Source organism: Colobus angolensis, unplaced genomic scaffold (assembly GCF_000951035.1).
Source record: "Colobus angolensis palliatus isolate OR3802 unplaced genomic scaffold, Cang.pa_1.0 Scaffold21, whole genome shotgun sequence".
NCBI classification, from domain to species: domain Eukaryota; kingdom Metazoa; phylum Chordata; class Mammalia; order Primates; family Cercopithecidae; genus Colobus; species Colobus angolensis.
In genome coordinates, this window is record NW_012115266.1 from 1,419,227 (window position 1) to 1,427,393 (window position 8,167).

Genomic DNA, 8,167 nt, shown 5'->3' on the forward strand with positions numbered 1-8,167 from the left:
TAAAGAAAAAAAATCAAGCTTTTGAAGCTTTAAAGTTAGTTTATTCGGAGATCTTGCTGAGGACTATTGACTGAAGCCTATAGCCCAGCAGCAGTTCCATCATATTGCCCCGCCACGTGTTTCAGGCCACAGCTTATATACCTGTGGTGGAGGTTCCGCCTTTGCAAAATCACATCAAACTTTCTCAGAAGTTACATTGAAGCAGAATCACATCAGAAGCTGGGTTTGGCTATATTTGGTTATAGATTACAGAGGCATAATCACTAACCTTGTTAGATGTTATTTACTTTTATTGATTTATTTTTTTGAGACCGAGTTTCGCTCTTGTTGCCCAGGCTTGGAGTGCAATGGTGTGATCTCGACTCACTGCAACCTCTGCCTCCTGGGATGAAGTCATTCTCCTGCCTCAGCCTCCCAAGTAGCTGGGATTACATGCATGCGCCACATGCCCAGCTAATTTTGTATTTTTAGTAGAGACAGGGTTTCTCCATGTTGGCCAGGCTGGTCTCCAGCTCCCGACTTCAGGTGATCGGCTCGCCTCGGCTTCCCAAACTGCTGGGATTACAGGTGTGAGCCACGTCGCCCAGCTGACGTTATCTTATGTGCAGAAAAAGGCAAGGATTAGGGTCACTTATCATTTAAGAAATATAGTAACTCAAGCAAGAGGCATGGGGGCCATGGGCTCTGTCCTGTTTTGTCTTCAAAGCATCCTTCTGGAGAGCTACAAGTCAGAATCAGGGTCTTTGTGAAATGATGCTGAAATAGAAATGAGTAAACACGGTTTCTTATATTTGTCTCATAAAGATGTGTGCTAAACTGTTAAAAAAAAAGTATAAGAAAGCCCATCGGCCAGGTGCAGTGGCTCACGCCTGTAATCCCAGCACTGTGGGAGGCCGAGGCGGGCAGATCACAAGGTCAGGAGATTGAGACCATCCTGGCTAACACGGTGAAACCCCGTCTCTACTAAAAATTACAAAAAATTAGCCGGGCGTAGTGATGGGCGCTGGTAGTCCCAACTACTCAGGAGGCTGAGACAGGAGAATTGCTTGAGGGAGGTAGAGGTTGCAGTGAGCCAAGATCACACGACTGTACTCCAGCCTGGGTGACAGAGTGAAACTCCAACTCAAAAATAAAAATAAAAAGGAAAGAAAAGAAAACTGCCATAAGATTGCTACAAAACTGATTAATGTCCTACAGGGTAATGAAATCATAACCTTGGGGAATTCTTGTTTCTATCAACTGGAAATCCTTTGAATTTCTATTGGACAAAAATCTACCAGCTCACATGTAACTTCACAGACTCTGGGGCCTTGTCCAAGATACCGTTCCCTAGAAAATGAGCGAATCCTTGAATGGGACAGTTAGGCAGTGATCCAGTGTGACACTGAAATCACATTCAGACATGCTTTTGCCTTATTTCCAAGTTTGGGATATTTTTTCTTAACCTGTGTGACACGGAAGGCTATAGACGGGCCTTCGAAGGGCCATGACTGGAATGATTTACTGTGTGTGTGCGCCTGTGTGTATGTGCGTGTGTGCGTGTGTGTGCGTGTGTGTTTCCAAGGATAGAATTTGTAGCCATCGTCGGGTTTTCCAAGGGTCAATGACTCCTTGTTCCAAATTTTTTTTTTTTTTGAGACGCAATTTTGTTCTTGTTGTCCAGGCTGGAGTGCAGTGGCGCAATCTCAGCTCACTGCAACCTCCGCCTCCCAGGTTCAAGCGATTCTCCTGCCTCAGCCTCCCAAGTAGCTGGGACTATGGACGTGTGACACTATCCCTGGCTCATTTTTGTATTTTTAGTAGAGACAGGGTTTCACCATGTTGGCCAGGCTAGTCTCGAACTCCTGAACTCAGATGATCCACCCACCTTAGCCTGCCAAAGTGCTGGGATTATAGGCATGAGCCACTGTGCCCAGCCCTTCCAATTTAAAAACTGTAAAGACTCAAGTTATTACCTACCTCTCTCGTTCTCCTTCTACCTCTACCTCCAAAGGGGAGGATATATGCCCTTAACACAGAAGACCTTTTGTCAATGCTCTCATTTAAAAACTCAGGTGTCTGCTAAAATGAGCTACAGGAGGGTCACCTCCTCCCTGTGCGTGAAGTCCCAGTGTCGGGGCTGCCAGCATAGCAGTCAGGAGCAAGACTGCCCTGGCTCTGTTGATGGGCAAGTCGAGACACCAACTTCAATGGCATCCATTAAGGCATTGCCTGCTCTGGACCCAGCACGCTGCTCTGATCCGATGAAGAAGCTCAGGTCCTGGCCTCAACACATACTCTCTAAGTAGGCTGGGTAGATGGGGGCCTCAGAGATGACTGGGGAAACTGAGGAGGGAGTAATAGTGACCCTTGAACTATTCTGACCATTTCAAACGGCCTTAAAGAGGCCCCTCATCTATCTGAAATTAGCCTGTATAGATTACAATGCCCAGCTTTTTGGTTCTTGGCTGGCAGTACACGGTGTCTTGGCAGCCACTGTGCTTATTGACAAGCATCTTTTAAAGGAATGAATGAATTTTATGCTGGTGTAGTCTCCAGCTAGCAGTTTTGCAGATTTCTGCCGTATGCACCAGAAAATTCGTTATTCCCCCATTAAATGTACTATTTATAAGCAACAGTTTTTATTTATTCATTTAGATATTTTTCCTTTTTTTCCAACATTCCCTGATCTGGGAGGGCAACAGTTTTGAAAACATGGACTCATGATGGGGTGGGGGAAATAATAATCCCAGCTAAAGCTTTACGTGGCACCTGCTCTGTACCAGGGAATGCTCTAAGCACTCCTGTCAGTTACTCATCTTCATTACAACTCTCCAAGGCAGCTTCCGTTTCTTTCCCGTGTTACAGATGAGGAAACTGAGGTGCAGGGAGGTTTAAGATCACTTGGCTAGTAAGTGGCAGAGACAGGATTTGAACCCAGGCTGAGTGGATCTGGAGTTCACGCACCCAACACCAGAATATGACTGCTTCTCCAAATAAATGAACTAATCAGAATAAGATTAGAAAGAAAAGAGTGGTGAAAAGGTTGCTTATTAGTGCCCAGGGTCAATGTCCTCTCTTTTTTTTTTTTTTTGAGACGGAGTCTCACTTTGTTGCCCAGGCTGGAGTGCAGTGGCACAATCTTGGCTCACTACAACCTCTGCCTTTTGGGTTCAAGTGACTCTCCTGCCTCAGCCTCCCAAGTAGCTGGGATTACAGGTGCCAAGCACTATGCCTAGCGAATTTTTTATTTTTTATTTTTTTTATTTTTAGTACATGTGGGGTTTCACGTTGTTGGCCAGACTGGTCTCGAACTCCTGACCTCAAGAGATCCACCTGCCTCAGCCTCTCAAAGTGCTAGGATTATAGGTGTGAGCCACCACGCCTGGCCCATCCTCTTTTTTTGAAGTGAGGAAACTGAGGCCAGATGGGCAGTAAGGCACCCATGCAGCCAGCCAGACTCAGCTCTGTGCCCTGTGGCCTGCTGTACCCTCTCCTGACCTCCATTCTTGCTTCTTCACTGTGCTGCCTCCTCACGAAGGCAACCCCCTGCCGACCTTCCTTGTGCCTCAATGGGCCAGCCAGGGTGCTGGGGACTAAGAGGTGCAGAAGAAACAGCAGAGTCCTGGATCTGCAGGGATGAGGGAGAGTGGTGAAAGCTTGCTCATTAGTGCTCTGGGTCAAGGTCCTCTTTTTTTTTTTTTTTGGTTGGTTTGTTTGTTTGTTTTTAGACTGAGTTTCAATCTTGTTGCCCAGGCTGGAGTGCAATGGCGCCATCTCGGCTCACTGCAACCTCTGCCTCCTAGGTTCAAGCCATTCTCCTGCCTCAGCCTCCCGAGTAGCTGGGACTACAGGAGCCTGCCATCACGTCCAGCTAATTATTGTATTTTTAGTAGAGATGGGGTTTCGCCATGTTGGTCAGGCTGGTCTCCAACTCCTGACCTCAGGTGATCCACCCACCTCAGCCCCATAGTGCTAGGTTTACAGGCGTGAGACTCCGCACCCAGTCAGTCCTCTTTTAAGTGAGGAAACTGAGGCCCAGATGGGCAGCAAAGCAGCTAGGAACAGCTGGATAGAATGTGTTCTGGGCCAGGTGCGGTGACTCATGTCTGTAATCCCACCACTTTGAAAGGCTGAGGCGGGCAGATCACTTGAGGTCAGGAGTTCTAGATCAGCCTGGCCAACATGGTGAAACCCCGTCTCTACTAAAAGTACAAAAATCAGCTGTGGTGGCACGTGCCTGTAATCCCAGCTACTTGGGAGGCAGAGGCCGGAGAATCGCTTGAGCCCAGGAGGCAGAGGTTGCGGTGAGCCGAGATCACACCATTGCACTCCGGCCTGGGTGACGAAGAGAGACTCCATCTCAAACAAACAACAACCAAAGAATGTGTTCTGATCCCGCGTCAGAGCAGACCTGTTCCGTTAAGCAAACAGTGCACTTGTTGCTCTGAGTCCTTTCCGTGCACATCCTCTTGCTGCGTGCAGGTGCTTTCGTCTGCATCACCCAGTTCTGTCCTCATGAAACACTGGTGATGCAGGCTCAGCAAAGTGGAACTGACCATATTTACTCAACACCTACAGGGGCCCAAGGTTCAAGGTTAGAGGGACTACAGGCTTCAGAGAGGAGAGGGAAGCACACCACGTGGAGATTTCAACACTGTTTCCTATGGGGAAACCAGAACTGAGTTCCAAAAAATCGTACATACTTCTGGATCAGAATCTGCTGGGAGTTGCCAGCAAGAAATGAGGCTGGTGAGATCGAGTGGGGACTCAGCTGTGCTCTTGGTAGGCAACAGGGTTTACCATTTTTTGTTACAGTTGTTCATCTATTTTAGATGGGACAACGATAGTATGGTCATATTTTTTAGTTAAGAATATTTATCTTTTAGAGGTTTGTACTCAAGAATTTGAGGGCCGGGCGCGATGGCTCACACCTGTAATCCCAGCAGTTTGGGAGGCTGAGGCAGATGGATCACCTGAGATCAGGAGTTGGAGACCAGCCTGGTTAACATGGTGAAACCCTGTTTCTACTAAAAATACAAAAATTACCGGGCATGGTGATGCACGTCTGTAATCTCAGCTACTCGGGAGGCTGAGGTATGAGAATCGCTTGAGCCCTGCAGGCAGAGGTTGCAGTGAGGTGAGATTGCGCCACTGCACTCCAGGTTGGGGGACAGAGCAATACTCCATCTCAAAAAAAAAAAAAAAGAGGAATTTGTGGACATAAGGGTAGGATTTCTGAATTTGCTTTAAAATAAACAGTAGGACTGGGCAGGAGTGGGTAGAAACACAAGCATATACCTTGGCCCTAGCTCAATAACTGTTGAACTTGAGTTTTGGTTGTAGGGCCTTTATTATACTGTTCTGGTTAATTTTTTTCAAAGGTTTGGATTTTTTCAAAATAGTAGCCAGGCATGGCGGGACTTGCCTGTGGTCCCAGCTACTGAGGAAGCTGAGGTGAGAGGATTGCTTGAGCCTGGGATGTCAACACTGCAGTGAGCTGTCATTTTGCTACTGCCCTCCAGCCTGGGCAACAGGGAAAGATCCTGTTTCAAAAATGAATGAATGAATGAACAAAAAAGTTTGGATTTTTCCATAAAAAAGTATTTTTTTAGAGTAAAAAGAAATCTTAGCGATAAATAAAAACATTACCTGCATTAAAAAGAAAAGTTTTCTTGTAGCTATGGTAGGCAACTGCTACAGTATTCAAACTGGGGCAGAATTTGTAAAAAAAAAAAAAAAAAAAAAAAAACAAGGCTTGAGAAAGATTATTCTAGTTTCAGAGGCAGGCATGGAGATGTTTTTGGCCCCAGGGAACTGAGGCTCAGGCCTGGAGCTGCTCCCCGGGGGGCCTGGTTCTCTGCTTCGTTATTAATAGACTCAGCTTCGCAGCCGGGGGAGCTGCCGACCGGGGGGAAGACAGCTGCCGCGTGGTCGGCTGGAGGGGAATGAGGCCTCCCCAGTGCCGCTGCAGTCGCAGGCTCGAGAGTACGGCCTCCATGGCACAGGTGAGCGTGGCGCCTCCATGCCCCCACAGACCAGGTCCCTGTCCCTGCCCCGCCCGGCCTGCAGGTGGCACCGAGGCGGGGCGCAGGGAAGGGCGCACTGTCAAGGCCGAAGAGCCCTGGGAACAGACAAGGCGCGGGGCCAATCCCAGCTGGGCGCGCACCGGGGCGCTGAGCGAAGGAGGAAGTGACCTTGGAGCGGGGACCTGTCGGCGGCTGAGGTTGCAGGGAAAGGAGGGAAGGGCATTTGAGGTGAGAATGACAGTCTAGCTTTTGTAGCGCAAACCGCGAAGGCCCACGCGCAAGGAGAGCCCCACGCGCAAGAGCCGCCAGGGCTCGTGGGGTGCAGCCGCGCGTCGGGAACATGTGCCCTGGCCCAGCCCACCTACCTTTTGGGGCGGTGAAATCTGCGGGGGTCGAGTGCCCGGGCTCACTTGTGGTCCAGACAAGAGCCAGCAGGGGGACAAACCCCCAACTTCTAACCTCAAAGAAACCCAAGTTAAAAGGAGAGATGAGAGGTTCTTCCCTCCTCCACCCTTCCTTTTAGGATTGGCAAAGATGAAAATAATCCCTAATCGGAGACAGGGACCCGCTTGCACGCGCGGGTGGCAGTGGAAGTTAGTTGGTAAGCTTTTCGGCATGGTAGTTTGGCCTGTGGCACCAAAATGTTGCATGTGCCTGCTTGCGTCCCCTCCAGGGATCTATCCTACAGGAGAACCAGGAGCTCCAAGAGGTACATCGACGGCCAACGCAGCTTTTATTTATACCTGCAATGGTGGGGTGGGGGGCGGGGAGGAGGGCTTAATTGTCCACTGGGGGCCGCGTAAATAGATCACAGCATCATCAAAGGAAATCTTACGCAGCCTTGGGAAGGCCGTTGGTCATCTCCGTCCCCCCACAGAGAACTACGTCAACGACTTAAGCCAAGCGAAAACAAAACAGCCTTACAGACAGCTTGCATCCTAGACTTCCTTTAAAACAGCGAGCCTGAGAACCGCAGGGAAAGTTAACTGCAGCGGTGGTGGGGGGCGGGATCAAAGGAGAACTTTCATTTTCTCTTCTAAATTATTCTGCGGTAACAACCAAATAATACAGAGAGAAGGATGGTTGCTAACATGGATTTTTCATAACTAGAAGTAGTCGACCTTAAAAAGAGCCGGGTTCATAAAAAAAGGTTTAAAAGAGTCTTTGTTCATAAAATCGGTGCACTTATGGAGCACCTGCTGTATGCAGAGCCGCCAGCTCGCGCCTGGAAGCATTGCGGGTAAAGATAGGGGAGGGGTGGCTCCTGGGCAGGAAGAGCCCCTTGGCCCTCCTGTTATGCTTGGGGCCCCTCTCCCTCCCCGTCAACCCCCCGGGTCCCCTGCAGCTGCGCTCGCCCTAGACTCCTGGGACTGGTGGATGTTCAGTTCCCGCTCCCGGCCCCTCTCCCGAGCTCCAGCACAAGGGTCTCTGGGTCACTCTGCCCTGCACTCCAGCTACTCCTCTCCCGGCACCTATTATGTTCTTGACGTTGGAAGAATTATTTTAGTAAATCTCACCAAAGCCCAGCAAGGGAGGCATTTATATCCTAGCTAGATGAGGAGGAGCCACGCTGCCTCCAGATCGCTCGTGGTATAAGGTCTGATTTGGGGCGTGGGCTGTGGAGTCAGATCTGGACCCACTATCCGGTCTATCACTCCCCCGCCTTTTTTTTTTAGAGACGGGGTCTCCCTACGTTGCCCGGGCTGGCCTTGAACTCCTGGCTTCAAGCGATCTTCCCGCCTCAGCCTCCAGAGTAGCTGGGATTATAGGTGCGCGCCACCACTCCCGGTGGATCGGTTGCTCCTCAGCTCAGTGACGTTGGGCAACTTATTTCCTGGCCCGCCACCCTTGTCTGCATAAAGGAGTCGGGGGTGAATACCATCAGGGGGTGCCTGGAGCATTACACGGGGCAATGCCGATAAGCCGCGAGCATGAGCCAGGCACATAGCCAAGCATTTCATGCGCACAGCCTCCACGAGATGACTCATTTTACGGATGAGGAAACTGAGGCTCGGAGGGTGAGGAATTTCGTCCTAGACCCCATTCCGGCAGAGGTCGAGGACGCGAGCACCCGAGGGAGCCTCAGTTTCCCTCCCCTTCTCGCCAGGCGGACGCCCCGCCCAGCTCAGGCCCCGGGTCCGCCCTCCGCGCGCCGGGAG

General features: G+C 50.0%; 1 protein-coding gene across 1 annotated transcript in view; it reads left to right on the forward strand.

Annotated features, from left to right (window-relative positions):
• Window positions 1–5,739: 5,739 nt before the first annotated feature.
• Window positions 5,740–8,167, forward strand: part of CPT1A (carnitine palmitoyltransferase 1A (liver)) — an 87,435-nt gene continuing 85,007 nt past the window's right edge. The window contains exon 1 of the mRNA XM_011942316.1: window positions 5,740–5,987. The gene's annotated coding sequence lies outside the window, so the exon portion shown is untranslated. The remainder of the gene's footprint in view (window positions 5,988–8,167) is intronic.